The sequence below is a fragment of the Heterocephalus glaber genome, unplaced genomic scaffold (assembly GCF_053883595.1).
Source record: "Heterocephalus glaber isolate CG9 unplaced genomic scaffold, H.glaber_assembly_v1.0 deba00001472, whole genome shotgun sequence".
Lineage (NCBI taxonomy): Eukaryota > Metazoa > Chordata > Mammalia > Rodentia > Bathyergidae > Heterocephalus > Heterocephalus glaber.
In genome coordinates this window covers 25,360,990-25,382,500 of record NW_028258315.1, presented here as the reverse complement: position 1 = coordinate 25,382,500, position 21,511 = coordinate 25,360,990, and the positions used below count along the sequence as shown (strand labels likewise).

General features: G+C 71.2%; 7 non-coding genes across 7 annotated transcripts; all 7 read left to right on the top strand.

Moving 5' to 3' along the window:
* The first annotated feature begins 2,474 nt into the window (after window positions 1-2,474).
* On the top strand, window positions 2,475-2,593 carry LOC147826276 (5S ribosomal RNA). The gene has a single exon (XR_015439688.1). It is a non-coding gene; the product is annotated as a 5S ribosomal RNA (ribosomal RNA).
* A 2,684-nt stretch (window positions 2,594-5,277) lies between these two features.
* Window positions 5,278-5,396, top strand: LOC147826275 (5S ribosomal RNA). The gene has a single exon (XR_015439687.1). It is a non-coding gene; the product is annotated as a 5S ribosomal RNA (ribosomal RNA).
* A 2,685-nt stretch (window positions 5,397-8,081) lies between these two features.
* LOC147826274 (5S ribosomal RNA) lies at window positions 8,082-8,200 on the top strand. The gene has a single exon (XR_015439686.1). It is a non-coding gene; the product is annotated as a 5S ribosomal RNA (ribosomal RNA).
* A 2,684-nt stretch (window positions 8,201-10,884) lies between these two features.
* LOC147826273 (5S ribosomal RNA) lies at window positions 10,885-11,003 on the top strand. The gene has a single exon (XR_015439685.1). It is a non-coding gene; the product is annotated as a 5S ribosomal RNA (ribosomal RNA).
* A 2,684-nt stretch (window positions 11,004-13,687) lies between these two features.
* On the top strand, window positions 13,688-13,806 carry LOC147826272 (5S ribosomal RNA). The gene has a single exon (XR_015439684.1). It is a non-coding gene; the product is annotated as a 5S ribosomal RNA (ribosomal RNA).
* Window positions 13,807-16,492: 2,686 nt separating this feature from the next.
* LOC147826271 (5S ribosomal RNA) lies at window positions 16,493-16,611 on the top strand. Its single transcript, XR_015439683.1, has one exon. It is a non-coding gene; the product is annotated as a 5S ribosomal RNA (ribosomal RNA).
* Window positions 16,612-19,296: 2,685 nt separating this feature from the next.
* On the top strand, window positions 19,297-19,415 carry LOC147826270 (5S ribosomal RNA). Its single transcript, XR_015439682.1, has one exon. It is a non-coding gene; the product is annotated as a 5S ribosomal RNA (ribosomal RNA).
* The last annotated feature ends 2,096 nt before the right edge of the window (window positions 19,416-21,511 follow it).

The window sequence follows — 21,511 nt, the reverse complement described above, 5'->3', positions numbered from 1 at the left end:
CGGCCACCGCCGCTCTCGCTCTCCACGCTCCGCGTGCCCCTGCGGTGTTTCTCACACAGCTCAGCCACCAGGGGCCAGAGACCCCGGCAACACCCTGGCGCTTCCTCCAAACCAATGGGCACGCCCACACCGACCAGCCCAACCGTCCGCCCCGGTCCGCCCCGCCGTCCTACCTCGGCCCCGAGACAATGGTCCACCCACCGTAGGCACACCTGCTCCGAAGCGGGGGTGGGAGGTGGGGCGGTGGGGGGGGGGCATGCCGGGGTGTGGTGGGTGTGTGGGGGGGCAGTGTCCCAACACACCCAGACCTGGGGGCCATCCGGCTGCGACAAGGCCCAAGGACCTCTCGAGCCTGGAGACTGCAGACGAGGGCCCGAGGCCCACCCCTCAACCCCCCCCCCCCCCACCGTGTCCCCCAGGTGGGGTGGTACTTTCCGCCAGCCACCTGCCTTCCTTCCCAGGCCAGGCCTCACCTAGCCCCTCGGAGCCCGCCTGGCTACAGGCAAGCAGCGCTCCCCACGGTAGTTGTAGTTCCGGAGTTCCCGGGCAATTCCCTCCATTCATTCCCTCGCCCGCCCCGCCCCTCCGGAGCCCAGCCGGCTTTGGTCACCACTCACCTGTCCCGGGACCGCTTTCTCTCTGGCCCACACCCGCTCCTCTGCTGCCCCCCTCACCCAGGTCCTCAGGGGCGCCCTCCCTTCCCCTCCACTCCTCTCCCCTCCCCACCCCTCCCCTTGACCAAATGCAAAGTCTGACTCCTGCTCACCCCTTCACTCCCACTCTCCTTTCAACGGCTCCTCTCCTCTCCTCTCCTCTCCTCACCTGTCTTATCTTTTGTTGCCTCCCTTCCCCGCCCCTCCCCCCCTCCCCTCCCCTCCGCTGCTGTCCTCTCTTGATTTGTCTTTACTCCCACCCGCCTGCCCGCCCCGCCCCGAGTCCCCCTGCCTCGCCCCGAGTCCCCCTGTGTCTCTCCCGCTGGAAGGGCGGAAAGTCCGCCCGCTTCCGCCCCCAACCCCCCACCCCCCACCCCCGCTCCATGGTGGGCACACTCCTCCCCGACGCCCCCCCCCCCAACCCCGCCGCCACTCCCGCTGCCCCTGGAGTTGTCACAAACCTTCCTCGCGTGAGACCCCTGAGGACCGACCACTCACGATCCTTAGCTCAGGGAGGGCAGGTGGACCGGTGGGTGGGTTCCCCCAGATGCGCTGAGAGCAGAGGCGGCTGGGTCAGTGGAGGGGGCATAGGCTGCCGGCTCCCCGGGAAGAACGGAGGGCCCCGGAGTGCGGCTGCGGGGGGGGGGGGAAGCCCCCATGTGCGATGGCCTGGAGGCTCCCCTCGGTCGGGCTGCGGCTAGGTGCTGGCTCCCAGCGGGAACAAAGGCCACTACCGCGAACAGCCAGCTCATCCACCCTGGGCTTCTGAACGAGCGAGCACAGCGCAAGCCTTGGCCTATTCGTGATTGCTGGACCGAGTGAGGAAAAGAACCACCGGCCCGCTCCGGGGCAGGTGACATCTCAGGGGTCGCGACAGGAACCCTCCCGTGAGTCTGCGGGGGCCCGAGGAGGGGGCTGGACAAAACCAACAGCGAGTCACCGAGCGCCAGACAAGCAGGCCTCGGTGGGTGAAGAAACATGTCCCACACACGTGTACTCCCAGGCACTCTGGGAGATAAGGGGCGACGAAGGCCCCTTCCGGGCCGACCTGGGCCACACGGCGGCGACACCGACCCACCGACCTCCACCTCGTCTCACAGGGTTCGCAAGGGCTCCGGCGAGGGGGGGGGCGGCGGCGGGGGGCGGCGGCGGAGGGCGGCTGGCTGTGGTGGTGGCGGTGGCGGGTGCCCGGGAAGATGGGGAGGTGGGAAGCGGGATGGCCTTCCCCAGGCAGGTGGGCGTGGGGCGGGGCAGGGGCTGGAGGATGCCTCCCGGGCCCCGCCCCCCCCCGCCCCCCCGTGGGTGCACTACTGCGGGGACTGCGGCCCACGGGGGTGGGTGGGTCGGTCCCTGAGCGTGGAGGAGCTCGGAGTGGCGCGGGCGGGCGGGCGGCCGGCCGGCCGGCCAGAAGCGGGGACGTGATGGGATGGGATGGTGGGATGGGGTGGGGTGGGGGAATCGGGCTGCCGGGGGCGGGAGCCGGCGGGTCCCGCCCCCGCGTGCCTCCACCCCGGGGAAGGGACGAAAGGGACAGGGGACCCTGGGCGGGGCGCCCGCGCTAGTGGTTCCTTGCCGCCGGGTTCCTAAGGCGAGCAAGGGGAGTGAGCGAGCGGCCCCACCGGCCCCACCGGCCCCGGCCCCGGCCCGGCCCAGGCCCACACCGCCGACCCCCCGCCCGGTTCCCGCTCCGGTCCCTGCCTGAGTCCCTGCCTGGGTCCCTGCCTGGCTCTTTGCGCCCTCCGCTCCTGGGGAGCGGAGCAGCGGGCGCGCGGCGGGCGGCAGGCACTCGAGCTCTTAGGCAGTCGGTCGCCGGCTGCCGGCGTCTACGGCCATACCACCCTGAACGCGCCCGATCTCGTCTGATCTCGGAAGCTAAGCAGGGTCGGGCCTGGTTAGTACTTGGATGGGAGACCGCCTGGGAATACCGGGTGCTGTAGGCTTTTGCGCCCTTCCTTCCCCTCCTCTTCTCGCCTTTTGCCCGCGCCAAAGCCAGCCAACCAACCAGCCACCCAACCAAGCCACCCGCCCGCCCGCTCACCTGTCGCCCCTCGCCCTGGGCCCGCCGCGGGCTGGGCCACCCACCCGGGCGGGCTCCCCACCCCCGAGCCCTCCCACGACCGGTCACACCCAAGCACAACCCCCGCCCTACGGCCACCGCCGCTCTCGCTCTCCACGCTCCGCGTGCCCCTGCGGTGTTTCTCACACAGCTCAGCCACCAGGGGCCAGAGACCCCGGCAACACCCTGGCGCTTCCTCCAAACCAATGGGCACGCCCACACCGACCAGCCCAACCGTCCGCCCCGGTCCGCCCCGCCGTCCTACCTCGGCCCCGAGACAATGGTCCACCCACCGTAGGCACACCTGCTCCGAAGCGGGGGTGGGAGGTGGGGCGGTGGGGGGGGGGCATGCCGGGGTGTGGTGGGTGTGTGGGGGGGCAGTGTCCCAACACACCCAGACCTGGGGGCCATCCGGCTGCGACAAGGCCCAAGGACCTCTCGAGCCTGGAGACTGCAGACGAGGGCCCGAGGCCCACCCCTCAACCCCGCCCCCCCCCCACCGTGTCCCCCAGGTGGGGTGGTACTTTCCGCCAGCCACCTGCCTTCCTTCCCAGGCCAGGCCTCACCTAGCCCCTCGGAGCCCGCCTGGCTACAGGCAAGCAGCGCTCCCCACGGTAGTTGTAGTTCCGGAGTTCCCGGGCAATTCCCTCCATTCATTCCCTCGCCCGCCCCGCCCCTCCGGAGCCCAGCCGGCTTTGGTCACCACTCACCTGTCCCGGGACCGCTTTCTCTCTGGCCCACACCCGCTCCTCTGCTGCCCCCCTCACCCAGGTCCTCAGGGGCGCCCTCCCTTCCCCTCCACTCCTCTCCCCTCCCCACCCCTCCCCTTGACCAAATGCAAAGTCTGACTCCTGCTCACCCCTTCACTCCCACTCTCCTTTCAACGGCTCCTCTCCTCTCCTCTCCTCTCCTCACCTGTCTTATCTTTTGTTGCCTCCCTTCCCCGCCCCTCCCCCCCTCCCCTCCCCTCCGCTGCTGTCCTCTCTTGATTTGTCTTTACTCCCACCCGCCTGCCCGCCCCGCCCCGAGTCCCCCTGCCTCGCCCCGAGTCCCCCTGTGTCTCTCCCGCTGGAAGGGCGGAAAGTCCGCCCGCTTCCGCCCCCAACCCCCCACCCCCCACCCCCGCTCCATGGTGGGCACACTCCTCCCCGACGCCCCCCCCCCCAACCCCGCCGCCACTCCCGCTGCCCCTGGAGTTGTCACAAACCTTCCTCGCGTGAGACCCCTGAGGACCGACCACTCACGATCCTTAGCTCAGGGAGGGCAGGTGGACCGGTGGGTGGGTTCCCCCAGATGCGCTGAGAGCAGAGGCGGCTGGGTCAGTGGAGGGGGCATAGGCTGCCGGCTCCCCGGGAAGAACGGAGGGCCCCGGAGTGCGGCTGCGGGGGGGGGGGGAAGCCCCCATGTGCGATGGCCTGGAGGCTCCCCTCGGTCGGGCTGCGGCTAGGTGCTGGCTCCCAGCGGGAACAAAGGCCACTACCGCGAACAGCCAGCTCATCCACCCTGGGCTTCTGAACGAGCGAGCACAGCGCAAGCCTTGGCCTATTCGTGATTGCTGGACCGAGTGAGGAAAAGAACCACCGGCCCGCTCCGGGGCAGGTGACATCTCAGGGGTCGCGACAGGAACCCTCCCGTGAGTCTGCGGGGGCCCGAGGAGGGGGCTGGACAAAACCAACAGCGAGTCACCGAGCGCCAGACAAGCAGGCCTCGGTGGGTGAAGAAACATGTCCCACACACGTGTACTCCCAGGCACTCTGGGAGATAAGGGGCGACGAAGGCCCCTTCCGGGCCGACCTGGGCCACACGGCGGCGACACCGACCCACCGACCTCCACCTCGTCTCACAGGGTTCGCAAGGGCTCCGGCGAGGGGGGGGGCGGCGGCGGGGGGCGGCGGCGGAGGGCGGCTGGCTGTGGTGGTGGCGGTGGCGGGTGCCCGGGAAGATGGGGAGGTGGGAAGCGGGATGGCCTTCCCCAGGCAGGTGGGCGTGGGGCGGGGCAGGGGCTGGAGGATGCCTCCCGGGCCCCGCCCCCCCCCGCCCCCCCGTGGGTGCACTACTGCGGGGACTGCGGCCCACGGGGGTGGGTGGGTCGGTCCCTGAGCGTGGAGGAGCTCGGAGTGGCGCGGGCGGGCGGGCGGCCGGCCGGCCGGCCAGAAGCGGGGACGTGATGGGATGGGATGGTGGGATGGGGTGGGGTGGGGGAATCGGGCTGCCGGGGGCGGGAGCCGGCGGGTCCCGCCCCCGCGTGCCTCCACCCCGGGGAAGGGACGAAAGGGACAGGGGACCCTGGGCGGGGCGCCCGCGCTAGTGGTTCCTTGCCGCCGGGTTCCTAAGGCGAGCAAGGGGAGTGAGCGAGCGGCCCCACCGGCCCCACCGGCCCCGGCCCCGGCCCCGGCCCAGGCCCACACCGCCGACCCCCCGCCCGGTTCCCGCTCCGGTCCCTGCCTGAGTCCCTGCCTGGGTCCCTGCCTGGCTCTTTGCGCCCTCCGCTCCTGGGGAGCGGAGCAGCGGGCGCGCGGCGGGCGGCAGGCACTCGAGCTCTTAGGCAGTCGGTCGCCGGCTGCCGGCGTCTACGGCCATACCACCCTGAACGCGCCCGATCTCGTCTGATCTCGGAAGCTAAGCAGGGTCGGGCCTGGTTAGTACTTGGATGGGAGACCGCCTGGGAATACCGGGTGCTGTAGGCTTTTGCGCCCTTCCTTCCCCTCCTCTTCTCGCCTTTTGCCCGCGCCAAAGCCAGCCAACCAACCAGCCACCCAACCAAGCCACCCGCCCGCCCGCTCACCTGTCGCCCCTCGCCCTGGGCCCGCCGCGGGCTGGGCCACCCACCCGGGCGGGCTCCCCACCCCCGAGCCCTCCCACGACCGGTCACACCCAAGCACAACCCCCGCCCTACGGCCACCGCCGCTCTCGCTCTCCACGCTCCGCGTGCCCCTGCGGTGTTTCTCACACAGCTCAGCCACCAGGGGCCAGAGACCCCGGCAACACCCTGGCGCTTCCTCCAAACCAATGGGCACGCCCACACCGACCAGCCCAACCGTCCGCCCCGGTCCGCCCCGCCGTCCTACCTCGGCCCCGAGACAATGGTCCACCCACCGTAGGCACACCTGCTCCGAAGCGGGGGTGGGAGGTGGGGCGGTGGGGGGGGGGCATGCCGGGGTGTGGTGGGTGTGTGGGGGGGCAGTGTCCCAACACACCCAGACCTGGGGGCCATCCGGCTGCGACAAGGCCCAAGGACCTCTCGAGCCTGGAGACTGCAGACGAGGGCCCGAGGCCCACCCCTCAACCCCGCCCCCCCCCCACCGTGTCCCCCAGGTGGGGTGGTACTTTCCGCCAGCCACCTGCCTTCCTTCCCAGGCCAGGCCTCACCTAGCCCCTCGGAGCCCGCCTGGCTACAGGCAAGCAGCGCTCCCCACGGTAGTTGTAGTTCCGGAGTTCCCGGGCAATTCCCTCCATTCATTCCCTCGCCCGCCCCGCCCCTCCGGAGCCCAGCCGGCTTTGGTCACCACTCACCTGTCCCGGGACCGCTTTCTCTCTGGCCCACACCCGCTCCTCTGCTGCCCCCCTCACCCAGGTCCTCAGGGGCGCCCTCCCTTCCCCTCCACTCCTCTCCCCTCCCCACCCCTCCCCTTGACCAAATGCAAAGTCTGACTCCTGCTCACCCCTTCACTCCCACTCTCCTTTCAACGGCTCCTCTCCTCTCCTCTCCTCTCCTCACCTGTCTTATCTTTTGTTGCCTCCCTTCCCCGCCCCTCCCCCCCTCCCCTCCCCTCCGCTGCTGTCCTCTCTTGATTTGTCTTTACTCCCACCCGCCTGCCCGCCCCGCCCCGAGTCCCCCTGCCTCGCCCCGAGTCCCCCTGTGTCTCTCCCGCTGGAAGGGCGGAAAGTCCGCCCGCTTCCGCCCCCAACCCCCCACCCCCCACCCCCGCTCCATGGTGGGCACACTCCTCCCCGACGCCCCCCCCCCCAACCCCGCCGCCACTCCCGCTGCCCCTGGAGTTGTCACAAACCTTCCTCGCGTGAGACCCCTGAGGACCGACCACTCACGATCCTTAGCTCAGGGAGGGCAGGTGGACCGGTGGGTGGGTTCCCCCAGATGCGCTGAGAGCAGAGGCGGCTGGGTCAGTGGAGGGGGCATAGGCTGCCGGCTCCCCGGGAAGAACGGAGGGCCCCGGAGTGCGGCTGCGGGGGGGGGGGGGAAGCCCCCATGTGCGATGGCCTGGAGGCTCCCCTCGGTCGGGCTGCGGCTAGGTGCTGGCTCCCAGCGGGAACAAAGGCCACTACCGCGAACAGCCAGCTCATCCACCCTGGGCTTCTGAACGAGCGAGCACAGCGCAAGCCTTGGCCTATTCGTGATTGCTGGACCGAGTGAGGAAAAGAACCACCGGCCCGCTCCGGGGCAGGTGACATCTCAGGGGTCGCGACAGGAACCCTCCCGTGAGTCTGCGGGGGCCCGAGGAGGGGGCTGGACAAAACCAACAGCGAGTCACCGAGCGCCAGACAAGCAGGCCTCGGTGGGTGAAGAAACATGTCCCACACACGTGTACTCCCAGGCACTCTGGGAGATAAGGGGCGACGAAGGCCCCTTCCGGGCCGACCTGGGCCACACGGCGGCGACACCGACCCACCGACCTCCACCTCGTCTCACAGGGTTCGCAAGGGCTCCGGCGAGGGGGGGGGCGGCGGCGGGGGGCGGCGGCGGAGGGCGGCTGGCTGTGGTGGTGGCGGTGGCGGGTGCCCGGGAAGATGGGGAGGTGGGAAGCGGGATGGCCTTCCCCAGGCAGGTGGGCGTGGGGCGGGGCAGGGGCTGGAGGATGCCTCCCGGGCCCCGCCCCCCCCCGCCCCCCCGTGGGTGCACTACTGCGGGGACTGCGGCCCACGGGGGTGGGTGGGTCGGTCCCTGAGCGTGGAGGAGCTCGGAGTGGCGCGGGCGGGCGGGCGGCCGGCCGGCCGGCCAGAAGCGGGGACGTGATGGGATGGGATGGTGGGATGGGGTGGGGTGGGGGAATCGGGCTGCCGGGGGCGGGAGCCGGCGGGTCCCGCCCCCGCGTGCCTCCACCCCGGGGAAGGGACGAAAGGGACAGGGGACCCTGGGCGGGGCGCCCGCGCTAGTGGTTCCTTGCCGCCGGGTTCCTAAGGCGAGCAAGGGGAGTGAGCGAGCGGCCCCACCGGCCCCACCGGCCCCGGCCCCGGCCGCGGCCCAGGCCCACACCGCCGACCCCCCGCCCGGTTCCCGCTCCGGTCCCTGCCTGAGTCCCTGCCTGGGTCCCTGCCTGGCTCTTTGCGCCCTCCGCTCCTGGGGAGCGGAGCAGCGGGCGCGCGGCGGGCGGCAGGCACTCGAGCTCTTAGGCAGTCGGTCGCCGGCTGCCGGCGTCTACGGCCATACCACCCTGAACGCGCCCGATCTCGTCTGATCTCGGAAGCTAAGCAGGGTCGGGCCTGGTTAGTACTTGGATGGGAGACCGCCTGGGAATACCGGGTGCTGTAGGCTTTTGCGCCCTTCCTTCCCCTCCTCTTCTCGCCTTTTGCCCGCGCCAAAGCCAGCCAACCAACCAGCCACCCAACCAAGCCACCCGCCCGCCCGCTCACCTGTCGCCCCTCGCCCTGGGCCCGCCGCGGGCTGGGCCACCCACCCGGGCGGGCTCCCCACCCCCGAGCCCTCCCACGACCGGTCACACCCAAGCACAACCCCCGCCCTACGGCCACCGCCGCTCTCGCTCTCCACGCTCCGCGTGCCCCTGCGGTGTTTCTCACACAGCTCAGCCACCAGGGGCCAGAGACCCCGGCAACACCCTGGCGCTTCCTCCAAACCAATGGGCACGCCCACACCGACCAGCCCAACCGTCCGCCCCGGTCCGCCCCGCCGTCCTACCTCGGCCCCGAGACAATGGTCCACCCACCGTAGGCACACCTGCTCCGAAGCGGGGGTGGGAGGTGGGGCGGTGGGGGGGGGGCATGCCGGGGTGTGGTGGGTGTGTGGGGGGGCAGTGTCCCAACACACCCAGACCTGGGGGCCATCCGGCTGCGACAAGGCCCAAGGACCTCTCGAGCCTGGAGACTGCAGACGAGGGCCCGACGCCCACCCCTCAACCCCGCCCCCCCCCCACCGTGTCCCCCAGGTGGGGTGGTACTTTCCGCCAGCCACCTGCCTTCCTTCCCAGGCCAGGCCTCACCTAGCCCCTCGGAGCCCGCCTGGCTACAGGCAAGCAGCGCTCCCCACGGTAGTTGTAGTTCCGGAGTTCCCGGGCAATTCCCTCCATTCATTCCCTCGCCCGCCCCGCCCCTCCGGAGCCCAGCCGGCTTTGGTCACCACTCACCTGTCCCGGGACCGCTTTCTCTCTGGCCCACACCCGCTCCTCTGCTGCCCCCCTCACCCAGGTCCTCAGGGGCGCCCTCCCTTCCCCTCCACTCCTCTCCCCTCCCCACCCCTCCCCTTGACCAAATGCAAAGTCTGACTCCTGCTCACCCCTTCACTCCCACTCTCCTTTCAACGGCTCCTCTCCTCTCCTCTCCTCTCCTCACCTGTCTTATCTTTTGTTGCCTCCCTTCCCCGCCCCTCCCCCCCTCCCCTCCCCTCCGCTGCTGTCCTCTCTTGATTTGTCTTTACTCCCACCCGCCTGCCCGCCCCGCCCCGAGTCCCCCTGCCTCGCCCCGAGTCCCCCTGTGTCTCTCCCGCTGGAAGGGCGGAAAGTCCGCCCGCTTCCGCCCCCAACCCCCCACCCCCCACCCCCGCTCCATGGTGGGCACACTCCTCCCCGACGCCCCCCCCCCAACCCCGCCGCCACTCCCGCTGCCCCTGGAGTTGTCACAAACCTTCCTCGCGTGAGACCCCTGAGGACCGACCACTCACGATCCTTAGCTCAGGGAGGGCAGGTGGACCGGTGGGTGGGTTCCCCCAGATGCGCTGAGAGCAGAGGCGGCTGGGTCAGTGGAGGGGGCATAGGCTGCCGGCTCCCCGGGAAGAACGGAGGGCCCCGGAGTGCGGCTGCGGGGGGGGGGGGGAAGCCCCCATGTGCGATGGCCTGGAGGCTCCCCTCGGTCGGGCTGCGGCTAGGTGCTGGCTCCCAGCGGGAACAAAGGCCACTACCGCGAACAGCCAGCTCATCCACCCTGGGCTTCTGAACGAGCGAGCACAGCGCAAGCCTTGGCCTATTCGTGATTGCTGGACCGAGTGAGGAAAAGAACCACCGGCCCGCTCCGGGGCAGGTGACATCTCAGGGGTCGCGACAGGAACCCTCCCGTGAGTCTGCGGGGGCCCGAGGAGGGGGCTGGACAAAACCAACAGCGAGTCACCGAGCGCCAGACAAGCAGGCCTCGGTGGGTGAAGAAACATGTCCCACACACGTGTACTCCCAGGCACTCTGGGAGATAAGGGGCGACGAAGGCCCCTTCCGGGCCGACCTGGGCCACACGGCGGCGACACCGACCCACCGACCTCCACCTCGTCTCACAGGGTTCGCAAGGGCTCCGGCGAGGGGGGGGGCGGCGGCGGGGGGCGGCGGCGGAGGGCGGCTGGCTGTGGTGGTGGCGGTGGCGGGTGCCCGGGAAGATGGGGAGGTGGGAAGCGGGATGGCCTTCCCCAGGCAGGTGGGCGTGGGGCGGGGCAGGGGCTGGAGGATGCCTCCCGGGCCCCGCCCCCCCCCGCCCCCCCGTGGGTGCACTACTGCGGGGACTGCGGCCCACGGGGGTGGGTGGGTCGGTCCCTGAGCGTGGAGGAGCTCGGAGTGGCGCGGGCGGGCGGGCGGCCGGCCGGCCGGCCAGAAGCGGGGACGTGATGGGATGGGATGGTGGGATGGGGTGGGGTGGGGGAATCGGGCTGCCGGGGGCGGGAGCCGGCGGGTCCCGCCCCCGCGTGCCTCCACCCCGGGGAAGGGACGAAAGGGACAGGGGACCCTGGGCGGGGCGCCCGCGCTAGTGGTTCCTTGCCGCCGGGTTCCTAAGGCGAGCAAGGGGAGTGAGCGAGCGGCCCCACCGGCCCCACCGGCCCCGGCCCCGGCCGCGGCCCAGGCCCACACCGCCGACCCCCCGCCCGGTTCCCGCTCCGGTCCCTGCCTGAGTCCCTGCCTGGGTCCCTGCCTGGCTCTTTGCGCCCTCCGCTCCTGGGGAGCGGAGCAGCGGGCGCGCGGCGGGCGGCAGGCACTCGAGCTCTTAGGCAGTCGGTCGCCGGCTGCCGGCGTCTACGGCCATACCACCCTGAACGCGCCCGATCTCGTCTGATCTCGGAAGCTAAGCAGGGTCGGGCCTGGTTAGTACTTGGATGGGAGACCGCCTGGGAATACCGGGTGCTGTAGGCTTTTGCGCCCTTCCTTCCCCTCCTCTTCTCGCCTTTTGCCCGCGCCAAAGCCAGCCAACCAACCAGCCACCCAACCAAGCCACCCGCCCGCCCGCTCACCTGTCGCCCCTCGCCCTGGGCCCGCCGCGGGCTGGGCCACCCACCCGGGCGGGCTCCCCACCCCCGAGCCCTCCCACGACCGGTCACACCCAAGCACAACCCCCGCCCTACGGCCACCGCCGCTCTCGCTCTCCACGCTCCGCGTGCCCCTGCGGTGTTTCTCACACAGCTCAGCCACCAGGGGCCAGAGACCCCGGCAACACCCTGGCGCTTCCTCCAAACCAATGGGCACGCCCACACCGACCAGCCCAACCGTCCGCCCCGGTCCGCCCCGCCGTCCTACCTCGGCCCCGAGACAATGGTCCACCCACCGTAGGCACACCTGCTCCGAAGCGGGGGTGGGAGGTGGGGCGGTGGGGGGGGGGCATGCCGGGGTGTGGTGGGTGTGTGGGGGGGCAGTGTCCCAACACACCCAGACCTGGGGGCCATCCGGCTGCGACAAGGCCCAAGGACCTCTCGAGCCTGGAGACTGCAGACGAGGGCCCGACGCCCACCCCTCAACCCCGCCCCCCCCCCACCGTGTCCCCCAGGTGGGGTGGTACTTTCCGCCAGCCACCTGCCTTCCTTCCCAGGCCAGGCCTCACCTAGCCCCTCGGAGCCCGCCTGGCTACAGGCAAGCAGCGCTCCCCACGGTAGTTGTAGTTCCGGAGTTCCCGGGCAATTCCCTCCATTCATTCCCTCGCCCGCCCCGCCCCTCCGGAGCCCAGCCGGCTTTGGTCACCACTCACCTGTCCCGGGACCGCTTTCTCTCTGGCCCACACCCGCTCCTCTGCTGCCCCCCTCACCCAGGTCCTCAGGGGCGCCCTCCCTTCCCCTCCACTCCTCTCCCCTCCCCACCCCTCCCCTTGACCAAATGCAAAGTCTGACTCCTGCTCACCCCTTCACTCCCACTCTCCTTTCAACGGCTCCTCTCCTCTCCTCTCCTCTCCTCACCTGTCTTATCTTTTGTTGCCTCCCTTCCCCGCCCCTCCCCCCCTCCCCTCCCCTCCGCTGCTGTCCTCTCTTGATTTGTCTTTACTCCCACCCGCCTGCCCGCCCCGCCCCGAGTCCCCCTGCCTCGCCCCGAGTCCCCCTGTGTCTCTCCCGCTGGAAGGGCGGAAAGTCCGCCCGCTTCCGCCCCCAACCCCCCACCCCCCACCCCCGCTCCATGGTGGGCACACTCCTCCCCGACGCCCCCCCCCCAACCCCGCCGCCACTCCCGCTGCCCCTGGAGTTGTCACAAACCTTCCTCGCGTGAGACCCCTGAGGACCGACCACTCACGATCCTTAGCTCAGGGAGGGCAGGTGGACCGGTGGGTGGGTTCCCCCAGATGCGCTGAGAGCAGAGGCGGCTGGGTCAGTGGAGGGGGCATAGGCTGCCGGCTCCCCGGGAAGAACGGAGGGCCCCGGAGTGCGGCTGCGGGGGGGGGGGGGAAGCCCCCATGTGCGATGGCCTGGAGGCTCCCCTCGGTCGGGCTGCGGCTAGGTGCTGGCTCCCAGCGGGAACAAAGGCCACTACCGCGAACAGCCAGCTCATCCACCCTGGGCTTCTGAACGAGCGAGCACAGCGCAAGCCTTGGCCTATTCGTGATTGCTGGACCGAGTGAGGAAAAGAACCACCGGCCCGCTCCGGGGCAGGTGACATCTCAGGGGTCGCGACAGGAACCCTCCCGTGAGTCTGCGGGGGCCCGAGGAGGGGGCTGGACAAAACCAACAGCGAGTCACCGAGCGCCAGACAAGCAGGCCTCGGTGGGTGAAGAAACATGTCCCACACACGTGTACTCCCAGGCACTCTGGGAGATAAGGGGCGACGAAGGCCCCTTCCGGGCCGACCTGGGCCACACGGCGGCGACACCGACCCACCGACCTCCACCTCGTCTCACAGGGTTCGCAAGGGCTCCGGCGAGGGGGGGGGCGGCGGCGGGGGGCGGCGGCGGAGGGCGGCTGGCTGTGGTGGTGGCGGTGGCGGGTGCCCGGGAAGATGGGGAGGTGGGAAGCGGGATGGCCTTCCCCAGGCAGGTGGGCGTGGGGCGGGGCAGGGGCTGGAGGATGCCTCCCGGGCCCCGCCCCCCCCCGCCCCCCCGTGGGTGCACTACTGCGGGGACTGCGGCCCACGGGGGTGGGTGGGTCGGTCCCTGAGCGTGGAGGAGCTCGGAGTGGCGCGGGCGGGCGGGCGGCCGGCCGGCCGGCCAGAAGCGGGGACGTGATGGGATGGGATGGTGGGATGGGGTGGGGTGGGGGAATCGGGCTGCCGGGGGCGGGAGCCGGCGGGTCCCGCCCCCGCGTGCCTCCACCCCGGGGAAGGGACGAAAGGGACAGGGGACCCTGGGCGGGGCGCCCGCGCTAGTGGTTCCTTGCCGCCGGGTTCCTAAGGCGAGCAAGGGGAGTGAGCGAGCGGCCCCACCGGCCCCACCGGCCCCGGCCCCGGCCGCGGCCCAGGCCCACACCGCCGACCCCCCGCCCGGTTCCCGCTCCGGTCCCTGCCTGAGTCCCTGCCTGGGTCCCTGCCTGGCTCTTTGCGCCCTCCGCTCCTGGGGAGCGGAGCAGCGGGCGCGCGGCGGGCGGCAGGCACTCGAGCTCTTAGGCAGTCGGTCGCCGGCTGCCGGCGTCTACGGCCATACCACCCTGAACGCGCCCGATCTCGTCTGATCTCGGAAGCTAAGCAGGGTCGGGCCTGGTTAGTACTTGGATGGGAGACCGCCTGGGAATACCGGGTGCTGTAGGCTTTTGCGCCCTTCCTTCCCCTCCTCTTCTCGCCTTTTGCCCGCGCCAAAGCCAGCCAACCAACCAGCCACCCAACCAAGCCACCCGCCCGCCCGCTCACCTGTCGCCCCTCGCCCTGGGCCCGCCGCGGGCTGGGCCACCCACCCGGGCGGGCTCCCCACCCCCGAGCCCTCCCACGACCGGTCACACCCAAGCACAACCCCCGCCCTACGGCCACCGCCGCTCTCGCTCTCCACGCTCCGCGTGCCCCTGCGGTGTTTCTCACACAGCTCAGCCACCAGGGGCCAGAGACCCCGGCAACACCCTGGCGCTTCCTCCAAACCAATGGGCACGCCCACACCGACCAGCCCAACCGTCCGCCCCGGTCCGCCCCGCCGTCCTACCTCGGCCCCGAGACAATGGTCCACCCACCGTAGGCACACCTGCTCCGAAGCGGGGGTGGGAGGTGGGGCGGTGGGGGGGGGGCATGCCGGGGTGTGGTGGGTGTGTGGGGGGGCAGTGTCCCAACACACCCAGACCTGGGGGCCATCCGGCTGCGACAAGGCCCAAGGACCTCTCGAGCCTGGAGACTGCAGACGAGGGCCCGACGCCCACCCCTCAACCCCGCCCCCCCCCCACCGTGTCCCCCAGGTGGGGTGGTACTTTCCGCCAGCCACCTGCCTTCCTTCCCAGGCCAGGCCTCACCTAGCCCCTCGGAGCCCGCCTGGCTACAGGCAAGCAGCGCTCCCCACGGTAGTTGTAGTTCCGGAGTTCCCGGGCAATTCCCTCCATTCATTCCCTCGCCCGCCCCGCCCCTCCGGAGCCCAGCCGGCTTTGGTCACCACTCACCTGTCCCGGGACCGCTTTCTCTCTGGCCCACACCCGCTCCTCTGCTGCCCCCCTCACCCAGGTCCTCAGGGGCGCCCTCCCTTCCCCTCCACTCCTCTCCCCTCCCCACCCCTCCCCTTGACCAAATGCAAAGTCTGACTCCTGCTCACCCCTTCACTCCCACTCTCCTTTCAACGGCTCCTCTCCTCTCCTCTCCTCTCCTCACCTGTCTTATCTTTTGTTGCCTCCCTTCCCCGCCCCTCCCCCCCTCCCCTCCCCTCCGCTGCTGTCCTCTCTTGATTTGTCTTTACTCCCACCCGCCTGCCCGCCCCGCCCCGAGTCCCCCTGCCTCGCCCCGAGTCCCCCTGTGTCTCTCCCGCTGGAAGGGCGGAAAGTCCGCCCGCTTCCGCCCCCAACCCCCCACCCCCCACCCCCGCTCCATGGTGGGCACACTCCTCCCCGACGCCCCCCCCCCCAACCCCGCCGCCACTCCCGCTGCCCCTGGAGTTGTCACAAACCTTCCTCGCGTGAGACCCCTGAGGACCGACCACTCACGATCCTTAGCTCAGGGAGGGCAGGTGGACCGGTGGGTGGGTTCCCCCAGATGCGCTGAGAGCAGAGGCGGCTGGGTCAGTGGAGGGGGCATAGGCTGCCGGCTCCCCGGGAAGAACGGAGGGCCCCGGAGTGCGGCTGCGGGGGGGAGGGGGGAAGCCCCCATGTGCGATGGCCTGGAGGCTCCCCTCGGTCGGGCTGCGGCTAGGTGCTGGCTCCCAGCGGGAACAAAGGCCACTACCGCGAACAGCCAGCTCATCCACCCTGGGCTTCTGAACGAGCGAGCACAGCGCAAGCCTTGGCCTATTCGTGATTGCTGGACCGAGTGAGGAAAAGAACCACCGGCCCGCTCCGGGGCAGGTGACATCTCAGGGGTCGCGACAGGAACCCTCCCGTGAGTCTGCGGGGGCCCGAGGAGGGGGCTGGACAAAACCAACAGCGAGTCACCGAGCGCCAGACAAGCAGGCCTCGGTGGGTGAAGAAACATGTCCCACACACGTGTACTCCCAGGCACTCTGGGAGATAAGGGGCGACGAAGGCCCCTTCCGGGCCGACCTGGGCCACACGGCGGCGACACCGACCCACCGACCTCCACCTCGTCTCACAGGGTTCGCAAGGGCTCCGGCGAGGGGGGGGGCGGCGGCGGGGGGCGGCGGCGGAGGGCGGCTGGCTGTGGTGGTGGCGGTGGCGGGTGCCCGGGAAGATGGGGAGGTGGGAAGCGGGATGGCCTTCCCCAGGCAGGTGGGCGTGGGGCGGGGCAGGGGCTGGAGGATGCCTCCCGGGCCCCGCCCCCCCCCGCCCCCCCGTGGGTGCACTACTGCGGGGACTGCGGCCCACGGGGGTGGGTGGGTCGGTCCCTGAGCGTGGAGGAGCTCGGAGTGGCGCGGGCGGGCGGGCGGCCGGCCGGCCGGCCAGAAGCGGGGACGTGATGGGATGGGATGGTGGGATGGGGTGGGGTGGGGGAATCGGGCTGCCGGGGGCGGGAGCCGGCGGGTCCCGCCCCCGCGTGCCTCCACCCCGGGGAAGGGACGAAAGGGACAGGGGACCCTGGGCGGGGCGCCCGCGCTAGTGGTTCCTTGCCGCCGGGTTCCTAAGGCGAGCAAGGGGAGTGAGCGAGCGGCCCCACCGGCCCCACCGGCCCCGGCCCCGGCCGCGGCCCAGGCCCACACCGCCGACCCCCCGCCCGGTTCCCGCTCCGGTCCCTGCCTGAGTCCCTGCCTGGGTCCCTGCCTGGCTCTTTGCGCCCTCCGCTCCTGGGGAGCGGAGCAGCGGGCGCGCGGCGGGCGGCAGGCACTCGAGCTCTTAGGCAGTCGGTCGCCGGCTGCCGGCGTCTACGGCCATACCACCCTGAACGCGCCCGATCTCGTCTGATCTCGGAAGCTAAGCAGGGTCGGGCCTGGTTAGTACTTGGATGGGAGACCGCCTGGGAATACCGGGTGCTGTAGGCTTTTGCGCCCTTCCTTCCCCTCCTCTTCTCGCCTTTTGCCCGCGCCAAAGCCAGCCAACCAACCAGCCACCCAACCAAGCCACCCGCCCGCCCGCTCACCTGTCGCCCCTCGCCCTGGGCCCGCCGCGGGCTGGGCCACCCACCCGGGCGGGCTCCCCACCCCCGAGCCCTCCCACGACCGGTCACACCCAAGCACAACCCCCGCCCTACGGCCACCGCCGCTCTCGCTCTCCACGCTCCGCGTGCCCCTGCGGTGTTTCTCACACAGCTCAGCCACCAGGGGCCAGAGACCCCGGCAACACCCTGGCGCTTCCTCCAAACCAATGGGCACGCCCACACCGACCAGCCCAACCGTCCGCCCCGGTCCGCCCCGCCGTCCTACCTCGGCCCCGAGACAATGGTCCACCCACCGTAGGCACACCTGCTCCGAAGCGGGGGTGGGAGGTGGGGCGGTGGGGGGGGGGCATGCCGGGGTGTGGTGGGTGTGTGGGGGGGCAGTGTCCCAACACACCCAGACCTGGGGGCCATCCGGCTGCGACAAGGCCCAAGGACCTCTCGAGCCTGGAGACTGCAGACGAGGGCCCGACGCCCACCCCTCAACCCCGCCCCCCCCCCACCGTGTCCCCCAGGTGGGGTGGTACTTTCCGCCAGCCACCTGCCTTCCTTCCCAGGCCAGGCCTCACCTAGCCCCTCGGAGCCCGCCTGGCTACAGGCAAGCAGCGCTCCCCACGGTAGTTGTAGTTCCGGAGTTCCCGGGCAATTCCCTCCATTCATTCCCTCGCCCGCCCCGCCCCTCCGGAGCCCAGCCGGCTTTGGTCACCACTCACCTGTCCCGGGACCGCTTTCTCTCTGGCCCACACCCGCTCCTCTGCTGCCCCCCTCACCCAGGTCCTCAGGGGCGCCCTCCCTTCCCCTCCACTCCTCTCCCCTCCCCACCCCTCCCCTTGACCAAATGCAAAGTCTGACTCCTGCTCACCCCTTCACTCCCACTCTCCTTTCAACGGCTCCTCTCCTCTCCTCTCCTCTCCTCACCTGTCTTATCTTTTGTTGCCTCCCTTCCCCGCCCCTCCCCCCCTCCCCTCCCCTCCGCTGCTGTCCTCTCTTGATTTGTCTTTACTCCCACCCGCCTGCCCGCCCCGCCCCGAGTCCCCCTGCCTCGCCCCGAGTCCCCCTGTGTCTCTCCCGCTGGAAGGGCGGAAAGTCCGCCCGCTTCCGCCCCCAACCCCCCACCCCCCACCCCCGCTCCATGGTGGGCACACTCCTCCCCGACGCCCCCCCCCCAACCCCGCCGCCACTCCCGCTGCCCCTGGAGTTGTCACAAACCTTCCTCGCGTGAGACCCCTGAGGACCGACCACTCACGATCCTTAGCTCAGGGAGGGCAGGTGGACCGGTGGGTGGGTTCCCCCAGATGCGCTGAGAGCAGAGGCGGCTGGGTCAGTGGAGGGGGCATAGGCTGCCGGCTCCCCGGGAAGAACGGAGGGCCCCGGAGTGCGGCTGCGGGGGGGAGGGGGGAAGCCCCCATGTGCGATGGCCTGGAGGCTCCCCTCGGTCGGGCTGCGGCTAGGTGCTGGCTCCCAGCGGGAACAAAGGCCACTACCGCGAACAGCCAGCTCATCCACCCTGGGCTTCTGAACGAGCGAGCACAGCGCAAGCCTTGGCCTATTCGTGATTGCTGGACCGAGTGAGGAAAAGAACCACCGGCCCGCTCCGGGGCAGGTGACATCTCAGGGGTCGCGACAGGAACCCTCCCGTGAGTCTGCGGGGGCCCGAGGAGGGGGCTGGACAAAACCAACAGCGAGTCACCGAGCGCCAGACAAGCAGGCCTCGGTGGGTGAAGAAACATGTCCCACACACGTGTACTCCCAGGCACTCTGGGAGATAAGGGGCGACGAAGGCCCCTTCCGGGCCGACCTGGGCCACACGGCGGCGACACCGACCCACCGACCTCCACCTCGTCTCACAGGGTTCGCAAGGGCTCCGGCGAGGGGGGGGGCGGCGGCGGGGGGCGGCGGCGGAGGGCGGCTGGCTGTGGTGGTGGCGGTGGCGGGTGCCCGGGAAGATGGGGAGGTGGGAAGCGGGATGGCCTTCCCCAGGCAGGTGGGCGTGGGGCGGGGCAGGGGCTGGAGGATGCCTCCCGGGCCCCGCCCCCCCCCGCCCCCCCGTGGGTGCACTACTGCGGGGACTGCGGCCCACGGGGGTGGGTGGGTCGGTCCCTGAGCGTGGAGGAGCTCGGAGTGGCGCGGGCGGGCGGGCGGCCGGCCGGCCGGCCAGAAGCGGGGACGTGATGGGATGGGATGGTGGGATGGGGTGGGGTGGGGGAATCGGGCTGCCGGGGGCGGGAGCCGGCGGGTCCCGCCCCCGCGTGCCTCCACCCCGGGGAAGGGACGAAAGGGACAGGGGACCCTGGGCGGGGCGCCCGCGCTAGTGGTTCCTTGCCGCCGGGTTCCTAAGGCGAGCAAGGGGAGTGAGCGAGCGGCCCCACCGGCCCCACCGGCCCCGGCCCCGGCCGCGGCCCAGGCCCACACCGCCGACCCCCCGCCCGGTTCCCGCTCCGGTCCCTGCCTGAGTCCCTGCCTGGGTCCCTGCCTGGCTCTTTGCGCCCTCCGCTCCTGGGGAGCGGAGCAGCGGGCGCGCGGCGGGCGGCAGGCACTCGAGCTCTTAGGCAGTCGGTCGCCGGCTGCCGGCGTCTACGGCCATACCACCCTGAACGCGCCCGATCTCGTCTGATCTCGGAAGCTAAGCAGGGTCGGGCCTGGTTAGTACTTGGATGGGAGACCGCCTGGGAATACCGGGTGCTGTAGGCTTTTGCGCCCTTCCTTCCCCTCCTCTTCTCGCCTTTTGCCCGCGCCAAAGCCAGCCAACCAACCAGCCACCCAACCAAGCCACCCGCCCGCCCGCTCACCTGTCGCCCCTCGCCCTGGGCCCGCCGCGGGCTGGGCCACCCACCCGGGCGGGCTCCCCACCCCCGAGCCCTCCCACGACCGGTCACACCCAAGCACAACCCCCGCCCTACGGCCACCGCCGCTCTCGCTCTCCACGCTCCGCGTGCCCCTGCGGTGTTTCTCACACAGCTCAGCCACCAGGGGCCAGAGACCCCGGCAACACCCTGGCGCTTCCTCCAAACCAATGGGCACGCCCACACCGACCAGCCCAACCGTCCGCCCCGGTCCGCCCCGCCGTCCTACCTCGGCCCCGAGACAATGGTCCACCCACCGTAGGCACACCTGCTCCGAAGCGGGGGTGGGAGGTGGGGCGGTGGGGGGGGGGCATGCCGGGGTGTGGTGGGTGTGTGGGGGGGCAGTGTCCCAACACACCCAGACCTGGGGGCCATCCGGCTGCGACAAGGCCCAAGGACCTCTCGAGCCTGGAGACTGCAGACGAGGGCCCGACGCCCACCCCTCAACCCCGCCCCCCCCCCACCGTGTCCCCCAGGTGGGGTGGTACTTTCCGCCAGCCACCTGCCTTCCTTCCCAGGCCAGGCCTCACCTAGCCCCTCGGAGCCCGCCTGGCTACAGGCAAGCAGCGCTCCCCACGGTAGTTGTAGTTCCGGAGTTCCCGGGCAATTCCCTCCATTCATTCCCTCGCCCGCCCCGCCCCTCCGGAGCCCAGCCGGCTTTGGTCACCACTCACCTGTCCCGGGACCGCTTTCTCTCTGGCCCACACCCGCTCCTCTGCTGCCCCCCTCACCCAGGTCCTCAGGGGCGCCCTCCCTTCCCCTCCACTCCTCTCCCCTCCCCACCCCTCCCCTTGACCAAATGCAAAGTCTGACTCCTGCTCACCCCTTCACTCCCACTCTCCTTTCAACGGCTCCTCTCCTCTCCTCTCCTCTCCTCACCTGTCTTATCTTTTGTTGCCTCCCTTCCCCGCCCCTCCCCCCCTCCCCTCCCCTCCGCTGCTGTCCTCTCTTGATTTGTCTTTACTCCCACCCGCCTGCCCGCCCCGCCCCGAGTCCCCCTGCCTCGCCCCGAGTCCCCCTGTGTCTCTCCCGCTGGAAGGGCGGAAAGTCCGCCCGCTTCCGCCCCCAACCCCCCACCCCCCACCCCCGCTCCATGGTGGGCACACTCCTCCCCGACGCCCCCCCCCCAACCCCGCCGCCACTCCCGCTGCCCCTGGAGTTGTCACAAACCTTCCTCGCGTGAGACCCCTGAGGACCGACCACTCACGATCCTTAGCTCAGGGAGGGCAGGTGGACCGGTGGGTGGGTTCCCCCAGATGCGCTGAGAGCAGAGGCGGCTGGGTCAGTGGAGGGGGCATAGGCTGCCGGCTCCCCGGGAAGAACGGAGGGCCCCGGAGTGCGGCTGCGGGGGGGAGGGGGGAAGCCCCCATGTGCGATGGCCTGGAGGCTCCCCTCGGTCGGGCTGCGGCTAGGTGCTGGCTCCCAGCGGGAACAAAGGCCACTACCGCGAACAGCCAGCTCATCCACCCTGGGCTTCTGAACGAGCGAGCACAGCGCAAGCCTTGGCCTATTCGTGATTGCTGGACCGAGTGAGGAAAAGAACCACCGGCCCGCTCCGGGGCAGGTGACATCTCAGGGGTCGCGACAGGAACCCTCCCGTGAGTCTGCGGGGGCCCGAGGAGGGGGCTGGACAAAACCAACAGCGAGTCACCGAGCGCCAGACAAGCAGGCCTCGGTGGGTGAAGAAACATGTCCCACACACGTGTACTCCCAGGCACTCTGGGAGATAAGGGGCGACGAAGGCCCCTTCCGGGCCGACCTGGGCCACACGGCGGCGACACCGACCCACCGACCTCCACCTCGTCTCACAGGGTTCGCAAGGGCTCCGGCGAGGGGGGGGGGGCGGCGGCGGGGGGCGGCGGCGGAGGGCGGCTGGCTGTGGTGGTGGCGGTGGCGGGTGCCCGGGAAGATGGGGAGGTGGGAAGCGGGATGGCCTTCCCCAGG